At 46.8% G+C, this 24,290-nt stretch overlaps 1 protein-coding gene across 2 annotated transcripts in view; it reads right to left on the bottom strand.

Annotated features, from left to right (window-relative positions):
• The window catches only part of LOC126520673 (solute carrier family 35 member G1-like), a 68,143-nt gene extending 53,052 nt beyond the window's left edge, over positions 1–15,091 (bottom strand). Inside the window, exon 1 of one of the 2 annotated variants that reach the window (XM_055063832.2) lies at positions 13,842–15,091. The gene's annotated coding sequence lies outside the window, so the exon portion shown is untranslated. The remainder of the gene's footprint in view (positions 1–13,841) is intronic. The other variant, XM_055063840.2, reaches the window with a different exon arrangement.
• Between the last annotated feature and the right edge of the window lie 9,199 nt (positions 15,092–24,290).

The raw sequence follows: 24,290 nt of genomic DNA, 5'->3' as shown, positions 1-24,290 counted from the left end.
GGTCATTGGCCCGGATAAAAAATACACATTCACACATAATCAAAAGGCACACTCACAATATGTTAGAAACGACCGCAGAACTTGTGCGGCTGCGCATGTGCTAAAATTCCCTTATCGCCAATAATAATTCCACACGTGGCAACCACTCTGGGATGCACTCCAGCAACTTTTGTTCCTCTACAAAGTTCCGTATGCTTTCTTTGAAATACTGGCGAGCCGCTCTTGCATCGAGATCGGTGTGCCTTACTGCCATTCTACATTTCCAAATGCTATGCAGGGCAATAAGCATGATCACATCGAATGGGGTACCATCATCACTTTCTATTGGCAAGTAGCGAATCCCATACGCATCTAGGGGGAAATCTTTTTTGATTGGTCTGTCTACAGAGCTAGCCATGGGCACAATGTTCTGAAGCGCGTTAAGGCGATGCTAGTACCGTCAGGCGCTAAGACGTTCTTTTTTAAATTGCACTCTGGAACGCCGACTGTCAAACCTTGGCTGGCTGAAAGAGGTTTCTTTGTTCCTTGGGGCACTCATTGTACAATTTGCAAGCAGGAGGAGACAATTGAACATGTTTTTCTGCATTGTTGGGATGCCGTTTTCCTCTGGGATGTGCTCCAGGGTGTGAGCTTATCTGCTGTCACTTTGCAACAGGAGGCCCAGAATTCGCAGTTTTTGCACTCCCCGTATTTATTTATTTATTTAGAAATACTGTCAACCCTCAGTTGAGGGTCATAACAGGGAGAGATGTTACATATACGTTCATACAAGACAGCCAGATACAAAAGAAATATGCACATGCACTACAGTGTCCTACGGATACAATAAAAGATACGATATACAGACTATAAGACATGTATTCAAATGTTCAACCAGCTGCCGCACGCACACAAACAGAAAAAAAGCAAAAAGAGAAAAAAAGGAAAGAAAAACACTTTACAATATCCACGTGGTACAGTTTTAGTAAAGAACCTTGATTGCGTTAGTAAACAATGCAGTATCAGAACTGCGAACAATTTCTGCAGGCAGCTTGTTCCACAGCTCTATTGACTCTGGGAAGAACGAACAACGAAAGGCATTGGTTCGGGACAAGTACGGTTGAATAGCTTCACTATGATTGAAGCGGGAGCTCAGTCTGTCTGGAGGTTTTAAATACAAATCTTTATTAATTTTTACTTCGCCATGAATTATTTGAAATAACGTTTTTACTCTCTGCTTCTTGCACCTATCTTCTAATAATTCAAGACCGCAAGACTTTAACATCGCCGAAACTGAGTCTCTTCTTCCATATTTCGAACAAATAAAGCGCGCCGCCCGGCGTTGCACCTTCTCTATTTTGGCCCACAATACCTTTTGATGGGGCGCCCATGCTACTAACGCATATTCTAGGGATGGTCGAATAAGAGACTTGTAAGCCAGCAGTTTAACATCTTTTGTTGCCCTCCCCAGTTTTGCTCTTAAAAAACCCAATTTCTTCTGTGCCGCAGAGCACACTCTTTCTACTTGATTGTGCCATTTTAAATCATGCGAAATAGAGACACCAAGATATTTTAAACAAGGAGCATTAACTAGATTGTAGCCTTGAATATCGTACTGAAAAGTAACAATATTCTTTTTAGCAGTGATATGCGTGTATATGGTCTTATCAAAATTAATTCGCATTTCCCACTTGTCACACCAACTCCCAAACGCCTGAAGGTTTCGGTTGAGCTTAATCTGATCCTCTAAACAAGATACCGGCGCAAAAATCAAGCATGTATCGGTTGGTCTTGGAGCGTTATATGGATCTCTGGCACTGTGCGCGTGTGTTTTGCTTTGATTCGAATAAATTCCGATTTCTCCGGCGCGCAGCACGTGGCCGCCGTGCCCGTGAAGGCTCCGACTTTGTTTATTGCCTTCTGTACGGTGTTTTCCTTACGCCCACTTGAACCTGTCGAGACTCGCAAGGTAATATCGTCAGCGTACAGTGCGTGATCTAGATCTGGTATTGCCTCAAGGGACAGGTCGAGCCTTTGCATCTCGTTGTTAAATAGCAGCGGTGACAAGATGGCGCCTTGCGGGGTGCCTCTGCTCGGTATCTGTTTTTCTTCCGATCGGAGTGAGTCCTGTGGTGGCTTTACGCTCAGGGACAAACTAGCGTAAGTAGGCGTAGGTTTTCTCGCCACAGCTCAAATATTGCAGCTATTGCAGCACTAGCTGGTGCGACATGCTATCGAACGCTTTCTTAAGGTCTAGCGCTACCACTGTTCTATAGGAGCTGCCTGCCGAAGGGCTTGGGACTTCGTCTTATAGCGCGAGGAAAATGTCTTGGACGGATAGATGGGGGCGAAATCCATACATTGAGGGTGCGAAGAGTTGGTTGTTTCCTATGTGAGCGGTTAAGCGCGTTAGCCCGACTTTATCAAACAATCTCCACAAGTAGGATGTGAGGGAGATTGGTTGCAGATTTTGAATGTTTTTAGCGTTCGCACGTTTGGGTATGATGATTACTGTAGCCTATTTTCACTTTCTCGGATCCAAGCCAGCGTCTCAGACCTCTGTGTTAAAGAAGTCTGTGATTTGATCAACATTTTCGTAGCTGATATATTTCTTATCAGAAATATAATAAGTGATTTGATCACTGTCCGGGGCTGTGTGTTTCTTTAGGGACTCCTCTGCTGCATGTACCTCCGCTACAGTTATTGGGGCATCGAGCACATAGCTAGCTACGCCGTCGTAGGCATGATATTGCTGCTTTTGCGGTGGGTTTGCTACATATGTTTCTCTAAGTTTCCGAAAGAATTCCTCATCCGCAACTTCAAATTCGCTAGCTATTTGCCTTATCGTTCTGGAGGAGGCTGCTTTAGTGCCTAATGGGTCCATCATACCGCGTAGAACGGCCCACGTTGCTTTTGTGTGCAGGTTACCCTGCATGGACCCGCAGAATTGCAGCCAATTGTCATCATGCAAATGTTGCGTGTATTCATTCGCCTCTTGGGACAGTTTCGCTATTCTAAGTTTTAGCGTTCTAGTTTGCCTGTGTCGTTTCCATCGTCTTATGAAGCTGCGCTTGACGTCCCATAGACGCAGTATAGTGTGGGTCGACAGCCGGAACGTCGTGTGCTAGCGTCACCTTTTTGGTGGTCCACCTGTAGGCCGTCCGTACTTGTCCAGCCCAGGTCGTCGAATTTTTTAACTGGGTGTTTGGTTGAGTTTGCCGATACGCTTTCCAGTCAGTGATTGTTGCTTGGCCCCGTGGTCGTCTGATGTTGGGCGAGTTTACCGAAATGCTTATGATGCTGTGGTCGCTGCCTAGGTTTTCGTCGAGGTTAGTCTAACTGATTCGATCTAAGGTATTTGCACACGCGAGGTCTGACAGCGTCTCTTCCTGCTCGTGTGGGAGAGTCCAGTATCGTGACTAGCCTCATATTGTGATCCTCTATCACCTCTACGAGGCTGCGACCTTTATCGGAGTTCGTCGGATAACCCCAGTCAACGTGTGGCTAGTTGAAGTCCCCAAGTATTAATACGTTATCCTGATTTCGTGCTAGGAATTTTGCGTGCCGAAACCGACTGTTGAAATTGGCGGTTCGTTCCCTTGGGGGGCTGCAGATGTTGATAATCATGGTTTTGGATTTGCTGCGTTTACAGGGCCAGATTGTTAGAATTTGGTGTTGAATATTTGTTTGGGACATGTAGCCTACACTCGCTGCGATGTCTTTTCGAACCAGCGTTCCGATTTTTGGGTGGTTGGGATGGGCGTGCTAAACATACCCCGGTAGTGTGTGTATTTTCTTGCCGAGTTCCTGAATACATATCACGTCTGGCTGGATTGGCGCCGTTTGCATGAAGTGGGATAATGCGGCTATCTCATTGTGGAGAGCGCGACATTTACATTGCCAAATTTCTAGAATTTCGTACGAATTTGTACGCCGATTAGCTATGATTAGTACCTTCGCTCTCACTCGTCTCTATTGCCTTCAAGCGCCGCGTTGGGGCTCCCGGGCTAAGATTTAATCGCTTGCACATGGCACCGCGTACGCTGTTGACGGATTCATCAAAATAGCTTTTTAAGTTTTGTAGCTCGGTGCACATTTGTTGTAGAAAATTCTGCATTTGCTGCTTTACTGTTGCGATCTGATTGGACGGCATATCCCTATTAACGGGTTCTGGCTTTGCAGATTCCTTAGCTATCCCTGGTTTCGTATTTGCAGGCCTGGATTGAATTTGGGTGGAGCAGAATGCGGCCAGCTCTTGTTTGATTTCTGTTAAGCTAGCTTTGAGGAATTTGTTTTTGTCAAGAATGCGTTGGTATTCGGGGCTTTCAGTTATGACCTTGGCAGTGGATGACGCAACTTATGCCCAGTTTACCTGTGGGGTGGTTTGTTGTTGGCCTTCCTGATGGGCTGCTATGGACATTGCAGAGGGTGTTTGGGAGACGTTTGAGGGTTTTGAAGAAGAAAAAAAGTTCGTGGCGGCTCGTGCTGCGAGGTCTGGATCGCGATCGAGATCACGTCCTGGATCTTGATTGGTGTCTCGCTCGCCGAGTGAGGCTGTCGGGTCCGGGTCCGAGGCTCGGGAATTCTAGGTTGCTTCGTCCTCTTCCGAGCTGAATCATCGGGGTCGAGGGTTGCGTTGCAGCTTGCTATTGGTATGTGGTGAAGCTTTCCAGGACGGTTTGTTGCGCTGAGACGCTTCGGTTTACTGCAGCTGACGGTTTGGCTTCAGTCTTTTTTTGCAGCTACTGCCTCCTCCTGTGAGGTGTGGCTCTCCGCATGCGGTACAGCGCGGGGTGAATTCGTGTCCTTCCATGAGGTCCGATGTGCCGCACTTGCGGCACACATGGAGTCCTGAGTCTGCGCACATGTATGTGCGGTGTCCCACTTGTTGGCATAGTTTGCATACCTGCACCGTATCTTTGTAAGGGTAGCACGCTAACTCTCCTCCTTGGTAGTAGACGTAGCGTAGTACAATATCTTCGTAAAAAGTGACCACTGCAGTCTTTGAGTCTCCGAGCATGCGAGTTTGGATGATTCCTACGCTTCGCGATCGGATGCGTAAGCTGACCTTGAGTGTGTCAGGTGGGGTGTAGGGCGGTGTACCATGCACTACGTCGCGCACAGCCTCGTCTCTAGTAGCCACGGACGCGTTCACAGCATGCGGCCTGCCGTTGATGACGATGGAGGTGAGTTTGCTAACTCGTTCCGCCACTTCTTGGAAAGGGGTCAATATGATAAATATATTGGAGCCCGGTTTAATACGGAGCATAAAGTGCTCACCTCGGATGTGTCCGTTGCATGTGGCGATGAGCACTTCGGCGAGTAACGGGCTGGTGAGGGATCGGATTGGAAGTCCTTGGTGGAGCCTCACGACGACCTTGAAATCATCGCGTGGGAGTGGTGGAAGTTTGCGACATTTTGGCCGTTGTTGTTTATTCCCGGAGGCGTTCTCGGCGTGTGCTCTTTCGGAGCTGGGTACTTTTATCGATTCTTGTTATTGGCAGTTCTTTGCTTGTGCTTTACGCTGTCGCAGGGCGAGTACCGTTTGCCACTCCTCTTTTCCTGCGTTTGGTGCTACCCTCGGACCGCCGCCGCTGTAGCTGCTGCTCGGTCCTATGGTCGTGGGTTTGGATGCTGGGGTTTCGGTGTCGCGGCAATCCATGCCTTTGGTGTCTTCGTGACCTCCGCGGCTCCAAATTGGGGGATTCTTCGCGTCCGCTGCTCCAGACGCCCGTGTTGGCGCTGCCATCTGCTGCCGCGTTCCTCAGCGTTCCGCCGGGCAGCTGCCGCTACCACCTACGCTCCAATAAGGTAAGCGTGGTGCTCACGAGGTTGGTGGCTTCTAAGGCTCGCGGTGGGATAATTGAAGGTCCCTGGTCCAGAAATTTGATTTCCACAGGCTCCGCTTGCATTCACGCATCGAATGGTGTCCGCCAATCCGGTGTTCTTGAAGAAGTGTTGGCAGAAACGCATGGGTACTCGAAGAACGATGTGAGCGCAAGTGCTTCAAGAGGGGCGCTCATCTCGGAGTGCGTCTTTGAAAGCTCAAATGTATTGAAAAGTACGAAAGGATCGGGTTTAGGGAAGGGACTTGCACCGGATATTGGCAACGTCCTTATTGACAGTTTCTTATTGACTTCGCTGTCTTTGATGTAGGAGTTCCTAGGACTGGTATACATCCGCGAAGGTTGTGGCTTTGTGTGCGTTAGTGACAAACATTTTAGCAGCCCAGTTTGAAGCATATGCACTCTATGGTCGAAAGTGCTAGCTTAAAGGATATGAATAATATCTAAAAAAAACTTATGCTGCATGTCTGTGCAATGTTTTCCCACATTGCTTGTGAGATATATCGACAAAATCTCCAGAATATCTAGGACAAACATGGATGCTTTTCGAGAATAATTTTAGCAGCGCTATAAATGTTTGGCTCCATTGATAGTGCACAGTGTGCGCAGGGGATGTCATACAAGCGCTGGCTTGGCCTAGCGGTAGCGCGCAGTCTTCAGCCGTTTCCATGACGGTCGGCTGTGGGACTTTATCTGCCGAGGAGAGAACTTGAGTGTGTTGGCGCCTCGTGATGAGGTTCTGCCCGTTCTGTCGTCGTTCTTGCAGACATGCCATCTGCATTCCGACCGAGTCTTTATGACATGGAAGTAGGTTACTCGTGGTAATGAATACGGCACAATGACGTCATTCTAGCCGCCATGTTGGAAGACTAGCACGTTGAGAAGCGGCGTTCATGATGTAGCGTGAAAGCTATTATACCTCTTAGGTGAGGGTTTTCTGGCATCTGAAGAGTGGCATCCCCAGGACTGTTTTTCGAGGGGGGTGGGAATTTTGGTGAATTTCGGGCGCAGGAGGTACGTGTCCAGTGTGCCCCCCGCCCATGACCTGAAAGTTTCGATCAGGGTGATTTATTGCTCTTCTTTAGATGCCGTAGACGGTGGTGGCGCTATGTCGCGTTTCACCGCCAGGGGGCTGATGGTTGCAGTGCGCGTTCGTCGCCGCTGTTCTGGGGGGGTTATTCTGTAAGAGTCCACCAAGTGGACTGTGCATTTCGGCCGCTGCTGATTGGATGCGGCTGCACGAGGGAGGAGGAGACGAACGGCCCTAGCCAATCAGCAGCGGCCGAAATGGATAGTCCACTATAGGTGGACTCTTACAGAATAACCCCGCTGCTCCGCGTCACCTGTCGACATACGCCGTTTCTTCCGAGTCGTCTTACCACAGCTTCGCGTAGACCGGCTCCCCCAGTGCGCGGTATGCGCATGACCTTGTAAAGCGAATGGTCGGAAGAGTATGTGGCCTGCGTAGAGTAAACGAGCGGAGAATAGAGCGCAGCTGCGCCCGGGGCCGCTGCCAATTGCCTTCGCCGTCACTCTGTCGTCATTCGGCTGACGTCATGCCGCCGTCTTCGTCACAACGTTGTCATTACGGCGCCGTGACATTATCAGCGTCGCGCCAAGCAAGGGAAAACAAGAACTGTCTTAATATCTATAAAGACAGCAATTTTCATATTTCCGCAGCTACGTTCATGCTCGACGTTTGTCACACGGTCCAGCACTGCATGCATAGTGCCACGCCGCTGTCTAAACACTGTCATGTAATCGCATAGCACTTTTGTGTTTGCGCACCAGCATTTGAGTACAGTTCTACCACTTTCTTCATTATGCTCTACAAAGGCAGCTTGTGAGGCTTACGGGCCTGAAGGACTCACGATAAATTGGGGTCTTACCAGGTTTAAGGGTTACGATTACTCCTGAAAACTTGCATGAAGCCCGAAGTAGCTCCTCTACCTAGAGGTCATTACGTAACTCTGAAACTGCCATCCTACATGCTGGTGTGAGCTTTTTTTCACGTTATATTTGGAACGCCACTTGGCTATGGAGTATTCTTTGTACAGCAGGGCACTATTGCTTAGTTCAACTCATTTAAGGTAAATTTACGGCAAAGTTGAGTATGTCGTGGTAAAATATAAGTGCGAGCTTTCGGGAAAGCGAGGACTGCAGAAATAACAAATCGATTGCAAGTGATTGACAAGCCAAGTCTGAGTATCACTTCACGAAAATAATGGGCAGTGATTACTTCCGCTGAGCTGCGAGCTGTAGGTCGGACACGGAAAGGATGGTTCTGCCTGACTGGGTCATTCAATCAGCACTCAACCGACCATATTCGAGGAAGTGGCGTGAAGGTAGACGACGCCGCGCAAAATTTAAGCCAGCATCTGCTACATAATTTCTGTAGCGTCTCCGCGACGTTGAATGAATTTCTTGTGAGCTTTTGTTCGCCTCGGGAGGTTCACCGGTTTATCGATTCATTCACTTCGCATTCTTTGTGGGTTGGATCGCCAGTGATGTTATCGTTCATAATAACAAAAGTAGCTCATATTCGCGTGATAGCATTTTTTTTTTTTATTTCGGGGGTAGGGTGCTGATTACAGGTACAGGAGATTTGCCGTCCATCGCTTCACTGGAATCAATTAATTTTCTACGACGTGTTGAGCTACGACACTAATTCGAAAATATTTAACTCACAAATCAGGGGTTCCACTGCGTAACCTTGCATTAAGTTTTAACACCTTACAACTAGGTTGCTTATCTATTCTTTCTTTTTTGCGTAATTGAAACGACCACTTTAGATAAGCTTTCTGCTACGTGGACAAGAGAGAAGTGCCGCATGACCATGGTATGACCATGACTTCGGAAGGTTACACCTCCCTGAATGTGTTTATTCGCGTGATAGTTGTATAGCAGTATGCCTCTATGTAGCGTTGAAAGCCTTCGCACATTCACACATCACATCTTGAGAAGAAACTTCAGACGCTAGACGTGAAATTTTCCAGAATGACATTTGTCGCGAAGTTATGTGTTACCGTGATGACAAAAGCCTGAGCAGCCTGTATACTTTCCGGAAAGTAACTGCAAATGTTAAGCGAGTACAGCTCCTCAAGATGTAGAGTCGGAGTGTTATTCATTGCAAATGTTAGCAGCATAATATATGTTATTATGCTGCTGTTTCAGCGTTGGCTGTCCTTATTAAAAACAAGGGATTCGAGACAGGGCTGTAGTTTTTGCTGACAAGCAGATGTAGGATTTCTTTGATAATCTCAATTGCTCTAAATAATCATACATGTTTAACTAAATTAACAGGTCAAATAATTACCTAATTGGGAACATCTGATTGAAGAGTACAAGCCCGCCAGTACTCAAAACGTAACCTTTTACCGGGTCTCTGCTCCGGTCTCAGAAACAAGTGCTCAATATCTGCTGCACCAGTAGATGTTGCCGCACTGTGAAAAAACGCAGCTTCCAAAGCTAGTAACTGGAAGTGGAATGGATTTAACTGCGATATTTTGAGTCCGTAAACTTGGAAACTGGCGCCAGGCACATAGTTTCTAGCAAAATGTTTCGCTTTGTGCATTGGATGAATTACCTTTTGTTACAACATGACCCGTAAAAGAAATAAATTAACATAATAATATGTGCTATTTTGGTAGGTATTAATCGTAATGAAGACTATCAGGCAAATGACGATATTGGCAACTACTACGAGGTTTGGTCAGCAAAAATCACGACTTTGTCTCGCAATCTTTATTTAAGTAAGATCACGCAGTAGCCGCACAAGCACACCATGTATCAGGGATGCATTCAAGTAGTGCCTGTCACTTCACAGTTCCATTCTGTTTATATATGTTATTTTCTGGTTAGTATTAGCTGGTTGCGCGAGATGCCAATGCTTCACCAGTTGCGTAGGGTGGGACAAAATGAGACACGGGGCCAACCACGTCATTTTGAACTTACCATTTCTTGTCCTCTAACTGAACCGTTCTAGTCGCGTGACATTTTGCCTGCAGGTGTCCCACATGTCCACTTTGCTTGACTAGAAAACTGTCGTCATCGGGCGATGGAGCTTAGAGGGAGAAATTAAGTGCCAGTCCACTCTGCGAAGGTGTATGACGAGCGGAGCTGGTCATACACCTTCACAGTATAAATAAAATAAAACAACAAAACAATTAAGTACAAGTATGTACTCTGCTATGTTTATTTGTATTTACGTTTACCTCGCGGCCACAGTAAATATTGCTTTACGATCGCTATGATAGACGGCCATGGTCCCCGTGACGACACTGGAGATGTTCTTAGCGAACGTTATGTCTATGCACGACCGATGGTACGTCGCGGAGACATTGGTCTTGGTGTAATACTAAAGGCCGAACCTTTCCAAGAGAAACGCCTAGAACCACTTTCGGTCCGGACGAGGCACATCGACGTTAAGGTCACCCACAATGACGATTGGATTGGGGTCCACTGGGAGGATCCACCCAAGCGGGTCGATCATAAAGTCTTCAAGGTCCCGCTTTGACGTTGCGGAATGAACGTGTACGGTGGCCACAACGATTTCGTCCCCAGTCTGTACGGCGCACGCGTCGGTACAATTCCACGGCGAGGCTCTAGCTCGTCGTCGGGGAGGCATAGGCCGCAACGGCCGCGCTGTCGTTCTTTGCGTAGAACGCAACGCCGCCCAGTTGGGAATCGAGGTGCCTGCCACACACGACGCCATTGTGGTCATCCACCTGAGAAACGGGACATGCGTCCAGGTCTCGCACAGGCACATGAGAGGCATGTCTCTCAGCACGGCATCGTGGACAGTATCATACGTGGCGTGAAGACGAAGCTATCTCACGTTCAACGCGGCGAGCACGAGCGAATGTGACTCGAGGAGTCGAGCAGCGCACGCCTTGGTTACAGTAGGAAGATGGTGTGTGTCTAAGCGCCTAAACTCGTCCTGTAGGTCACGAGCAAAGTTTTCTTTGGCATGTTGGAACGTGTGATCACCCTTGGCGTTGCAACGGTAAGGTAGAGACGGTTACAGTCGGTTCAGCTACTTAAAGCCACGCACACTAGCTTCTGTGGGTGCCCCAGGTCGCACTCGTGCACCACGTCAGAGTAGGTGCCCCCCCGAGACTTGTGCACGGCGACCGCACTAGCTTGAACCACCGGAAACTGCCTCCGTCAGCAACTCAGTCCAGTCTTTCTATCCAGGGTGAAGGTGAACGTACCCAACTCGATGGGCACCCAATCGGCCATGATCTTGATCCCCCGTCTTCGAGTAGCACGCTCGAGGGGTTTTGCTTTCATCTGAGCCAGACGGCCAGTATGTGGCATATCAAGTTTCAACCAAATGCACACTGAAACGCGTGCGTCCCCTTCCCTGTGCTCGGCCTCTCGAAGTACAGCGACGGCACCGTTAACGAGCCCTTCCTTCACGTCGATGTCGAACGTGAGCACGTAGGGCTTGCCCCGAGCGAGCAGTATCGTATGGGCCAAATTGCACATTTCGACACGTGTCATACCGGCCAACTTGGCCTGCGCGCGAAAACACTCGTTGTCGGATCTGTATCCGAGGCACACATCAACTGCTCTAGCTTCGTGTACGTTTCCCACGCCCTGTAGGGCGACATCAGTGTTGAACGCATCGACGTCCTTATTGGAGTAGAAGAGTCGCACAGCACCGGGCGCAACGACCAAGGCTTGACCGACTCGCGATGACGTGCACCTCTTCCGGTTGGAGGGCCCTCCCGTCGCCGATTTTAGTGAGGATTGCCGAGGACGCGGCGTCCTTTGGACACACAACATATAGAGTCATAACCCCTACAGGCTCGTACCCCCTTAAGCAATTGCTCATACCCCTGTAAACGCGGCCCACATGATGATAGTTTTTGCAAACGCACGTCACGATATGCTGAAAAATAGCCTAAAAGAGCGCCGCTGTAAAAAAGAATGATGACTGAGTGACCGTCAGTCGGTGGCCCGCCAAAGAAGGGCCGGCTCGCATAATTTTTCGCGCGAATACACCACAGTCCAAGTGCTGTTCTCACTCAACGAAAGCTTTTGTCTTTCTTCCCTTCACTCGCTACACTTTCACGAGTCTCTGTTGAGTTCGTCTTAATGTTCACTGTGGCAACATTATTTGGGTAGCACTCTAAGCAAGGGGCAAAACACGCAAACGAGAGAGAGAGAGAGAGAGAGAGAGAGAGAGAATATATTGAAGAAATGCAGAGAGGTTGGCCTGAAGTAATTTCCTCTAACCTGCCCGTAAAGCAGGCCTTTGTATGCCCTAATGTAATTTTTATGGAGCTCATTGCTCGTGACCGTTCTGTGCCGTTTCTGTGTTCTTGTCTAGGACGGTACGACCGTACAAGAGAAATGCATTCAGTGCTGCATTCGCCGAAAACGGCATGCAAACGAGTACACGAAGCTGTCTATCAGCAGACCCGCTTTATTCAAAATGTGACAATATTTTTTCGTATGCCGTAGAGCCCTTCGGAAAAACCCCCTTGAGCCTACTGAAAGCAATAAAAGCTTCCATGAAATTTCTGCAGTGCCAGAAATAACAAAACCTCAAGCTGAGTATGCAGAGGTGAACGCGATCATCCCCTCATTTCCCTATACAAGGCGACTTTGTCGGAAACTTCTACTAGAAGGTTTGTAGTCTCTCTCACACAGAAATGTATAAATCGAAGAAAACCCAAGAAAATCAAACAGCCATTCAATGTAGAAGCATCAGAAAAGAAATGTAGTTTTCCAGCCACGTGACTCGCACCGTAGGGTACCGATAGTGCTTAGTTTGCAAGTTCTGCAAGCTAATTGTGAATACAGTGAACGAGCTACAACAAGTGTGCCAGTGATGGTCGCGTGGGGGTCCACGTAGACTACCACATGTGTCCCATTTGCAAGCAATAATTTGTACTATTTTGGGGGGTTGTCATCTTTTGCCTCCTCTACCTGTCTCGCTTTGCCCAGTGGACGGGGCAAAATGAAACATCGCTCACTTTTTCTAAACAGTCCTTATTTAATACTCACGCTAATTGCTTTACCGAATATTTTCCTGAAAAAGAAGGAAAGGACTCAGGGGACAATATGAGCTCATTTTTTTCTCACGATTATCAATTTAAACAAAAGCAGCATTAATTTGAAAATTTATTTCTCGTTTGGTTCCACTGTACCCCAACTGTGTTGTCTTTGGTGCAATCGCACCAGTTGTCTGTTGTATGCTCTTGATGTAATTGGAATATGGTTGTCTGATATCGAACGCAAGCCGCGCAAGATGCTAATATTCAGGTATCTACATGTGCAGGTGCTGATATCCAGGTATTGATCTACGTTATCCAGGTACATCGCTACATGACATTACGCTGTCGAGACACAATAGCGCTTTGTTTCGGTAATGCTCGCGGGAAGTAATGCAGCGTTCGGGCGAGAACTGTAGGCAACATTTACACTAGTGCACTATTATTTTGTCAAAATTATTTCATTTGATGAACTGTGCATATTTATGCTGTATATTTCTAGCCCGGACACGGCAATGAGAGAAACAGATTTTTTTTTTTCCCCTATCGACACATAACGTAAGGAAAACACGCATGTCGATGCATGTCACGAAAGAAATTTAAGAATCAACTGAATTTGTATTAGTTTCGATATTTTGAAATTTCTTTCGATTGTGGGGCGGTTCCTATATTTATGATCGCGCTGTTATTGCCGCCAATCGTACGAGATTTCGCCAAGCCGTTTACTCCAAAAGACGGTTAGCACGGATCAACAATTCAGTATAAGTACGTTTTAGGGATTCATTTGTGATGTATTGTAATATAGACAAACTCGCTGCTGCTTACTATGACATAATCAGTACCCAAGTAAAAAGATGTGAAGCAATACACGCAATTTTACCAAAGCTCGACTTAATTCTACCCTCGAAGCTTAAGGAAAGGCGCTGAGTAAGCATAAGTTTGAGTGCGACCGGAACTACGCGACGCAGTACACGGAAGAGTTCCAGTTTGAATATTGGAATGTTAGACTCACCTTTTTACAAAATGTTGCACCGTCCGCCGCACACGAACATAACCACTGATGTTTCCCTTGGAACAGTTCAACGGGTCCTTAGACGATGGCACGGTAAACAAATAGACAAAAAGAAATAGATAAAACGAACCGGACGCTATGCTTCCGTGTGCTGTTAAGCAACCAGAAACGCGCGGCTATTTTACTCCTTCGTTATCACAGTCTTCCAGCTTTGCTGCAGTACATCCAACAAGGTTGCCATCATAGCTGCATTTGGCTTGACGAGTAGTTCCTTGTTTGTCTCAACGAAAAGGTTAGTTCGCCTTGTGTTCTAACCCACCAGTTAGGACATCGACTATCGAGGTCATTTCTTGTTCTTCTTTAACCACCCGATGCGACCTTAAATAAAACAAAAAATGCCGGTTCAAGAGCTACGGGTTAGAAAAGGCGTCACGTTCACGATTGAGCGAAGCCCCGGGCTCGCCGCAGAAGCGCTCAATACATCAAATGCTGCGGGAAACTCGTTGTGTTTGCAGGCTGTTGTCTGCTAGGCCTGCCGTTCTCGTCTTTTCTTCTGCCGACGCCGACGACACGAGGAAAGCTCGTCGTAAATTTGATGCGCGTGGCAAACGCAGTATGCAGCTGCGATGAAGTCCTTACATAAGGGGAACAGTGATCGGCGGTTGCTACAACAACCGTTCTTCGTTCACATTCTCAGCGGCTCGTTGCTTGCAGACGACGAGGTGCAATCGGTTGACACAACAGACGGCACCGCCGCACGGACACCCGTGCTGATGCAGCAGACGACACTACCGCATACGTTCTTCTCTGACACTCTGTGACAGATTATTGCATGCAGACAAGGTCTGTTCAGATGACGCAGGAGGCGACACAGGCGGGTACTAGGCTGATCCAGCTGAAGACAACACTTAAGTCGTTCCGGTGCGGCACTCGAGAGCAGATTATTGCTTGAAGACGACAAGGTGCGTTCGGACGACCCAGAAGGCGACACCACTGCGCGGACGCGTGTTGAAGCAGCAGGCGACACGCACCACCGAAAACCTTGTATGACACTCGGCGGCCGGATATTTCTTGCAGACGACAAAGCGCGATCGGTTGACGCAGCAGGCGGCACCACCGCCAGACACCGAAAGATAACGCTATGCCGCCAAAGCGCGCGCGTTTCAGCCTTGCTCGTGGGTTAAAACAAGCCTGCGGAGTTTTTTCCGCGACCGCTGGCGCTCGCTGTATGCTCTGACGCTGTGATCTTCGGATGTGGAGAGGAGAAGAGGGCACGTGGTAGTATGCTGTAGCGGTGAAGTGGGACCAGAAAGGAGGCGAGAAATGTAGCCGAAGCAAAGGGCGCTACCTCTCTGCAGCTTGAGAGGAAAGGACAGATTGTCGCTGCACGTGGGGGCGGAGGAGATAGGTCGCTCGCGGAGGCCATTCCTCGCGCGCCGAGCGCAGCTGAGTCGTGTGTGACATCTGGTGATAGGCGTCGTCGGTGCAGCTTGTTCGTTGCCTATGCAGGGGGGAAAAAGTGAAAGAGAAAGCAGTGTACTTTGCCACTGATGAAGTCGCCTGCGTATGTCGGTCCTATCGAGGAGAGAGAACTGAGCGCTGCTGGCCCACGGCTTTTACCCTGCAATACTCAACGTATTATACTATACACTGATTGAATTTTCTTTGTTTTCTTTTCTAACTTCTTCGTAAAGCAATATTTGACGGTGGGCTAACATTGATATTATATAATTGTTTACGATGTATTCGAGAGTGTTTAAGAATAAAATATCTTAGCAAACGCAGCAAATATGTCCGTACCAAAAGGGCAACACGTTCAGTGTGTAGCCCCATGATGTTCTTGCATGGATCGAAGTGCAGTAAGTGTCCATATTGCGAACATGCATGCGAAACGTTGCAAAGTATGTACGTGATGGTATAGCTGCCGATGATATCAGTGCGATCACTAAAATAACCACAGTTTAAGATAACCAAAATTGCCGCGCGACTGGTCGCTCGAGGCACTTTGTGGTAGTTCGCGGGTTTCTTTCACGCTCGGAAAAACACTTTTAAACTGCGCCGAACACAGAAAATTGACCGTATTTGCGCCAGCTCAGTTCCAGAATGACTTCGGCATGTATGCTCCGGCAGTGGCCGCGAACAGCGAGCAAATTTGTTATTAAAACAAAGAAAGAGGGCAGTCGTTCACACTGCGCACACCGCGCGAAGGCGCCTCCCGCAGAGTTTCTTGTAATTTTCGGCGCTTCTAGCATGACTTCTCGGCGCTTCTAACACGACTTTCTGGCACTTCTAACAAGATCTTCCGGCGCTTCTAACACGACTTTTTGGCACTTCTAACATGACTTCTTGGCGCTTCCAACACGACATTTCGGCCCTTCTAATTCGAATTTTTGGCGCTTCTAACACGCCTTTTCGACGCTTCTAATACAAATTTTTGGCGCTTCTAACACGCCTTTTCAACGCTTCTAATATGACTTTTCGGCGCTTCTAACACGACTTTTTGGCATTTCTAACACGATCTTTCGGCGCTTCTAACACGCCTTTTTGGAACTTCTAACACGATCTTTCGGCGCTTCTAACACGTCATTTTGACACTTCTAACACGACTTTTTGGCGCTTCTAATACAAATTTTAGGCGCTTCTAACATGCCTTTTCAACGCTTCTAACACGACTTTTCGACGCTTCCAACACGACTTTTTGGTGCTTCTCACACGACTTTTCGGCGCTTCCAACACGACTTTTCGACGCTTCCAACCCGAATTTTTGGCGCTTCCAACGCGACGTTTTGGCGCTTCCAACACGACTTGTCGGCGCTTCCGGCGGGATTAGCCGCACGCGCGCGCGCGGCCACTCCCGGATGTTGTTGCTGCTGTCGGAATAGCCAGGGCGGCTTTATTTAGAGTGTATTAGAATACGGTTGAGCGGGCTGAGCGGCGCGGTGCTCCCTAGCGGAGGCGCAAAATAACAAAAAAGTAGGCTGAAGGCGCTGCGAGCGAACTAGATATGAGGGAGTCGCGCGCTCCTGCGGGTTCAGCGGGAGGGCGTATCGTTCCTTGGGGCCGGTATAACGTAAAACTATTGCAATCAGGTTCAAGAGTCACGGGATTCAAGAGTCGCGAAGTCGCGGGATTGAATCCCGGCCACGGCGGCCGCATTTCGGTGAGGGCGAAATGCGAAAACACCTGTGTACTTCGATTTAGGTGCACGTTAAAGAACCCCAGGTGGTCAAAATTTCCGGAGTCCTCCACTACGGCGTGCCTCATAATCATAAAGTGGTTCTGGCACGTAAAACCCAATAATTTAATTTATTTAAATTTTCGTCGTGGTTTCGAAGTGTGCTGTCATACTCCATATTCCATTATTCCACCAAAATTCAGATTGGCCTGCTTCAAAATGAAATTTCATATGCTCCGAATCGCTCCAAAACGAAATTTAGCCTTACTGGGTACTAGGCGTGAACACACATAAGAAACAAGGAAGGAGATGGGATAGAGCGGCCTCCCCCCTCTTTCTTGTGCGTGTTCGCGCCTAGTACCCAAGATGAATTGTGACCAACTCGCCCAACAAGTCGTCCTTTTAAGAAATTTAGCCTGCTCCAAGCTGCTGCAAAAGGCAATTTAGTCTGCTCCAAAGTGCTCCAATACGCAGTTTTACTTGCTCCAAAAATTGCTCCAGAATGACTTTGGGCCGACCCATTCCTGATGGTGGGATGGTGCGAGGAAAACCTACATAGGTAAAAATTAAACGGTTATCTTGTTATGTAGATTCCTAATTTACGTGTGGGACACCATTTATTATCCCATGAAAATTAGAAATGATAAAATTCCGACGTTTCAATTTTCAGTTTTGTAGAATCTTACAAAAGAGAAAAAATTCTAAACCTAGCCGCACTGACATAAGCCGAAGTAGGCATAACGGACATAACAGGTCCATCAAGAGAGATCCGCGCAAATGTATCAGCTATTTCATTTAAGAATATACTACGATGGCCTGGAACCCATACCAATGGCACCAGACTTAAGTTTGGAGGGGTTAATGATATAGATGTACTGGCTACAGTCGTGTCTCAAAATGAATGGAGTGATGTGCGTACTGCGAGGGAATGAGTCACCATAACCACTGTTGAATAATTTGAAGGAAGTTTTCGCAGAGCTAAGCTAATGGCTGATATTTCAGCCAGAAATATGTGCTTAAAATCCGGACGGCGTAATGCACTTGACCAGGATAGTGACCCGGAGAAAATACCCACACCCCCTTTCGCCTCAATCATTGACGCATCAGTCGCGATCACATCGTCTATTCCCAAATGCGTAAAATGATCTTGTAACATGGTATTTAAATACGTAGTGAGCAGGAATTTGGCATTCGGTGGAAATACATATATCATCAAATTTAATTTTTATATTAGGCAAAGGCTTGTATGGGCAAACTATCTCTCGTAAATTAACGTTTCATTAATATCATTTAGCTTGTACAAACAAAACCTGCGGTCTATGTAAGCGGGACCAGTGCTCTTCGAAAGACGCCCTCATTTCACTAATTCTTATGCATAGAATTCGTGATCGTCTCAAAGAAGATTCATAAATGCTTGCTCATGTTTTACTCTAGAATGCGGAATTTGCAGGCAAGAGTAGCAGTCGTGCTTCTTGATATAAAGCATCGTTAGCAAAAAACTTTTGATAAAACAAGACCATGCCGAAGAGCGTCCCGCTCTAGAAGAACCAGGGGACTAATCTTGCATGCTGGCCCTCCAGAGAATAGCACCCGCCTAAATTCCAGTATTGATCGAACATGCATGCGATAAATCATTATTAGACTTTCCCTGCGTAGCCCAGAGCGAAGTCGGCCTAGTTTGCTCATCATGCCAAGAGCGCGTGCTGCCTTAGATCTAACATAACCGATGTGATTTAGCCAGCTCAGTTGTTCGTCGTAAATTACACGTGGATGTTTGACAAAGCCAACTTGCGGAATTATTTCCTGATGGTATTGGATAGACACATTAACCGGTACATTCAAATGAAACACAATCAAGGAGCTTTTGTTGACATTAAGCGACATTTTAATATCCGCAAACCAAGCTTCAAGCGTTCCTAAAGATGACTGCAGTGTTCTTTCTAATGAGTGAATATCGCTCGCAGACGCAAAGGATGCTGTGTCGTCTGCATAGACACATACTTGTACATTATCGTACAATGCTATCCTGCGTAATAAAACTTTGAACAAAATAGGAGAAAGGACAGATCCTTGGGGAAGCCCTCTTGATTCATTATATCTTGGAGTCAAGAAGCCATGTTGGGAGCAATATAATTTTCTGTGGTTTAATAATTCGTATATACAATTTGTGATATAGTGAGGAAAATACATGCTATTTCACATGTTAAGGAGTATGACATGCTCTACACTGTCGTACGCTTTAGCTAAATCAAGAGTCGCTAAATCTGCATGCTGCCGCGTGTGTCGAGCGAGTTTAATGCGTCCCTTTGAATCGAAATGTGCGCACCATATCCAGCATACGCGTGCAAATGCAATGTGACATGGGCTTAATGTATTGTCCCCTAAAAATTTCAGGATATGAATTTCTATTAATTGCATAACATTCGGAGTTAGTGCGATTGGCCTCATATTATCTACATGTATGCGCGCGTTCCTTGTTTTTTAATCAGGACAATTATTTTTGCAAGTTTCCAGTCAGGAGGAATCCATGCGTTTATCAGGGAGTAGCTAACTATATTAGATAGGTTTTTTGAGGAGAGGCTAAAGAATATGTTCAACATGGCTGATGTAATGCCATTTGGATCCAGAGCTGTGCCAGGAAGCAGCCGAACAACGTGCTTAAGCTCTTCCGTTGTTATCTCTATAAAATCATCCTCAGATAGAGCCCTTACGAAGTTTGCCTGCGGTTTAGTTGTAAAGCGCTCTTCTAAGCCTTTAGCAATTTATCTAATGATTCTAAAAGTTCTTTTGGTAGGACAAGAACTGAGTCAATATTTATGGGCACTGGCATGGCCTTGCGAGAGTGGTGAAACCTAAACAGTGATATTTTATTACTTCTCGATAGGAAATCATCATGTTTTCCATCATAATTATACTTCGTTAATGGCGCTGTTATTTTAAACAGAGAAGAAGCGTACTTATAAATAGTCCAATTAGCAGGGCAATGCTTGAAATTAAGTTTCTTCCATGCAGCTTTTCAGCGTCTGTAATCTCGTACGCAATCACTATTCCACCGTGGACAATCAGCATACTTTTTCGTTGCATTTTGCCATTTTGCCTGCTGCTCCTCCTCCTAATATTTTCTCTCTTCGTCAAAACTTCTCTACCGTGCACAGTTATCTATGCCTGTAATGGATCCGGTTTCATCAATATTTTTTCCTTCTTTCTTAGTTCCAATGTTCTAAACATCTCTTGCTAATTTCGACTGTTGACCGGTTAATACTTCCATCGCAGCGCTTCTGGAAGTGGAACGTTACGTACGGGTCTCTCTGGGTGAATACCTTCGCAATCCATTATGATGTGCAGAGTATTCTCTTGATTTTTGCTCATATAGCAAACACATGTCTCATCCTGTGGCGAATATTTGTTTCCGGTATGTTTTTATCCTTAGTCAACCACCTTGGACCTCAAATCGTGAGGCGATGCCCTTTGTATTATCGTACGTATTTTTCTTCTCAACTTCTTTCTTGCCATGTTTGTAAATCTCCATGTTCTTGATAATTTTTTCTTTCATACATTGCAGCTAATTTACTGGCTCTGTTTCTCTCAATTTATTTTGGACTCCTGGTTGTCTGTTTGCACTTTTAACTTACTTTGTACTTGGTTGCTAACGTTCTTGATCTCTTCCTCCATTCTGTATCCATGCTTTTCAGGTACAAATATTTATACACTTTGGCCGATCATTTATTTTCATCCGTTTTTCTGAGTAATCCAAACTTATTTTTCTCTGCGCTTCAATGATTTCAAAGGAGGCTCAACCCATGCCACCCTGCACTACCTCATTTGTGGTTTTACCGTGGGCCCCGGAGCCCACCGGCCTACCGATAATTGCTTCACATCCAGTCCCGACAGGATGTCACATTTTAAGCATAAAATGACATCTGTGAATGTCACCGCTGTCAGCATTAACTAGTTTCCAAGTTCCTCGCACCTCCTCCTATTTATTTTTGCCCAAAAGTGCTTTCTTTGTGTTTTATTATTGCTGTGTTTCATCACTGATGTGCTACGAGCGCAGCACCCGCCGTCGGTGCTCCTCATCACGCCATCATCGCAACGCTAAAACCTTGCCACTACTTCCAGTGCTTCACCTTCGCTGCCAGTTTTAATGAGAAAGAATTATATATGCCCCTTTACGCGAAAATCCGTCGGCGTATAGTCGGCGTGGCCGGAAGATAGTACCAAAAATGACCGACGGTGCAAAGAGTAAGACCACTTTACAAAAATCCTCGGAATGACGTAAAATTTCTTAAGGAAGTTCCTGTAAACGAAGTCAATTAATGGGTTTGAAAAAAAAAAAAAGTTTGATTAATTTCGCTGTGGATGAGAATCGAACCCGGAAAGACGAGCGCGCTTTTCCGACGCTACGGCGGCTCCGCGAATCTGGTTGGTTAAAGGTATGCGTAGTGCATTGGTCATTGCACACGTCACGTTGCAGCCATCTCGCTAATTAAAGCATTGGGCACGTGACAGCGAAGCCGACGGGGAGGAGGTGTCGCCACGTCAGGAGTGCATAAAACGAGTGCATGAAGTAAAAAGACGCAGCTTCGCCCGAGAGGCGAAGCATCGGTTGCGATAGCAAATTAGTAGACCGCCATACGAAGTAAATTTTATTGGCCCTATAAACTTGTTAGCATTCGCTAACTAACTAAATTAACAAGCATGGTGTCACGCGTTCACAAGCAAACGTGAACACATCTCACTCGATGACAGCGGAAACTCGCGGTCAAAACACTGTAGCGGGGAAGCGCGCCAGCAGCAACGAACGACTTGAGTTTCGTGCGTCAAAGCGAACTAAGCGGTGAAAACACAACGCACACCCGAAACTATCAGTACAGAGAAAGAAATTCTATCAACACTCGGCGCACTTTGTCCCCATCGCAGATCTCTTTCAAGATAGAGCCGGTGCCGTCGCGCGCGGCCGTGCCATACGCAGCAGCCGCCAGAGTAGAACCCTCCCTCCTAATCCTGAGCCTTGCGCGCGGTGGAAGACGGCGCGCTTCCTCCCCGCTTTCCTGCCTTGCGCGCGCCAGATTGAGCCGCCATCGTAGGCTCACCGTCGCACGATTTGACTCGCACATACAGCGTGGGGCACGTGAGGACGACGTTACCACGAGACAAAGCCACCGTGCATGCATCGCAAACAAAACCAGTAGCAAATGCCAGAGGAGGTCAACCCAGCGTGCATTTGCCTGCCTTCGTCCTCCGCGACGCTTGGCATCGTTTCTCCATCTCCACTTCGCTCAACGTAACCTCACATCCCTCTAGGTGGCGATACGTTACCGCGCGCTGAGCCCGCTTCTTCGTACTATCCTCGGCGCGCGATTTTCTTCACGTCCAGGCGTCTTCTTCCTCGTTCGCATGCTTGGCAGCCTCAAACACAGCCGATCTGAATAGCTGGCCAGTTACGCTTGCGTTTAAAAAAAAGAGCATTACTGTCCAACTGAACACCACTGAGCGGTCCTTCGAGTTGGAACTCCTCGCTGTCAAGCGAGCGCGTTGAGACGCGTAGCCTGTTTTGATTTGGCCTTACCGACGCGCAGTTAAAATACAAGCGAGAGCTTGCGCCGACAAGGAACACGCGGAAAGAAACGTTCCACCCAAGGGACTCTTAATACATTCCCCACACGCAAGCAGTCTTAAGTATCTCTGCCAAAATCTAGTTCAATTTCTATCAGGGACTGAAAGCACCTCTTTCTGTCATGCGTGCTACAGAGGCGCCGCGATAAAAGGCATGCGAGCGGGGTTGAACTGAATTTCATTGTATCTTTACTTCTTGCGAGTTACTGAGACTCAACGAAGTTTCAAAAACGAGAAAACGACAGAAGTTATACAAAGTGGTATCATCGTAGCACTGCCATTTGGGCTGGCTCGGTTTGCAATGGTAGTCAAGTGCTTTTCGCTGTAGATTTGCGTGTGCTCTCGTATGCATGATCATCTTTGTATATACACATCTCATAGCACCGCTACAAAACTATGTAAAGTCACATCATCATTGCACATAACCATTGTGTACACTGCATATATTGAACATCATTTTGTCTAATGTGACAATTAGCTATGTGTAACTGTGCGTTTCCGTGGGTCTATGTGGTTATACGTTAGTGAGTGCGGACTCGGACACGTCTTTCAAAACGCGCCATGTATACAATGCTTCGAGCTTGGTATATGTTATCGTCCTGGTGGAATTGTCCCGTCATTGTGACTAAGTGTTCGTTTTGTCTGTTACTGTAATAAACTTTTTTTAAAGGATTGAATGTTACCGTTGTTATGAACACTTCATTTCCATAGACCGGGGACTCCCCTAGAACCCAGAGGCTGAACTCATTGTTTGCAGTGAAGCTGCTAAGCGTTTCCTCATGGTTTTGTATATTACCGTTGTTTTGAACGCCTAATCATAGGTAAGGACATTAACAAGAGCGGGCACTCCCATTTAAGCCCAGCGGCCGAATCGACTGTAGCGCACCAAGTGACTGACATTAAACTGAACCACACTCTCGGTTTCAGGTTAGGGCTGGCTGGTACGCGTTACGCCAGTTGCGCTGATCGGTGCAGCATTTGTTTTTGCTTGTACTGCTCATCCACGCACTGTCTTGGCGAGGAATTGTCTTTTTTTTCGTTTATTTAAAAAAATAAATATATCTGCGAGCGATATTTACAGGCCTCCATCGAATCTTTCTTCTGTGCAACGTGTAATTTCATAAAGTAAACGGAAGACGCTTTGTTACACGAGGAAATATTATTTTGCTATATATAAATGCTTGTTCCGGATTTCTTGTGCGTTCATTCAATGTTGTGGCACCAAATAAGCAGCAGTATAGTTCACGTCAGAAGCTGCACCGGACACCGTCAGAAAAAGAAAGTAAATTACAAGCATGTGCCATTTTGGTATTTAGACTTTATAGGAAAACTGTGTGTAGAGGCGAAACGTGCGAAAGTGATGAATGGGCGACAGTGAAAAAAATCGCTTTTATAAACATGACGTAGAAAACCCTCGACTCATCCCAAACAATACGTTACATAAAATGTGATGAAAGCATCGGATTTCCAAGCAATACCCCATTTGCGGGCCTTACTTCCGGCACTTCAAGAGCACAAATACATGAAGGACTGCACGTTTTCGGCACAACTTGGCCTTAGCCGGTGCCACTTAAACAGAAGGGGCCACAACACAGGCCATGCTATAGACTCTCGAAGAATGCCTTCCACTGGTACTCAAGAGAAATGCATGAGCGAGA

Source organism: Dermacentor andersoni, chromosome 3, assembly GCF_023375885.2.
Source record: "Dermacentor andersoni chromosome 3, qqDerAnde1_hic_scaffold, whole genome shotgun sequence".
NCBI classification, from domain to species: domain Eukaryota; kingdom Metazoa; phylum Arthropoda; class Arachnida; order Ixodida; family Ixodidae; genus Dermacentor; species Dermacentor andersoni.
The sequence above is the reverse complement of the archived record's forward strand: the minus strand, read 5'-3'. Positions and strand labels throughout refer to the sequence as shown.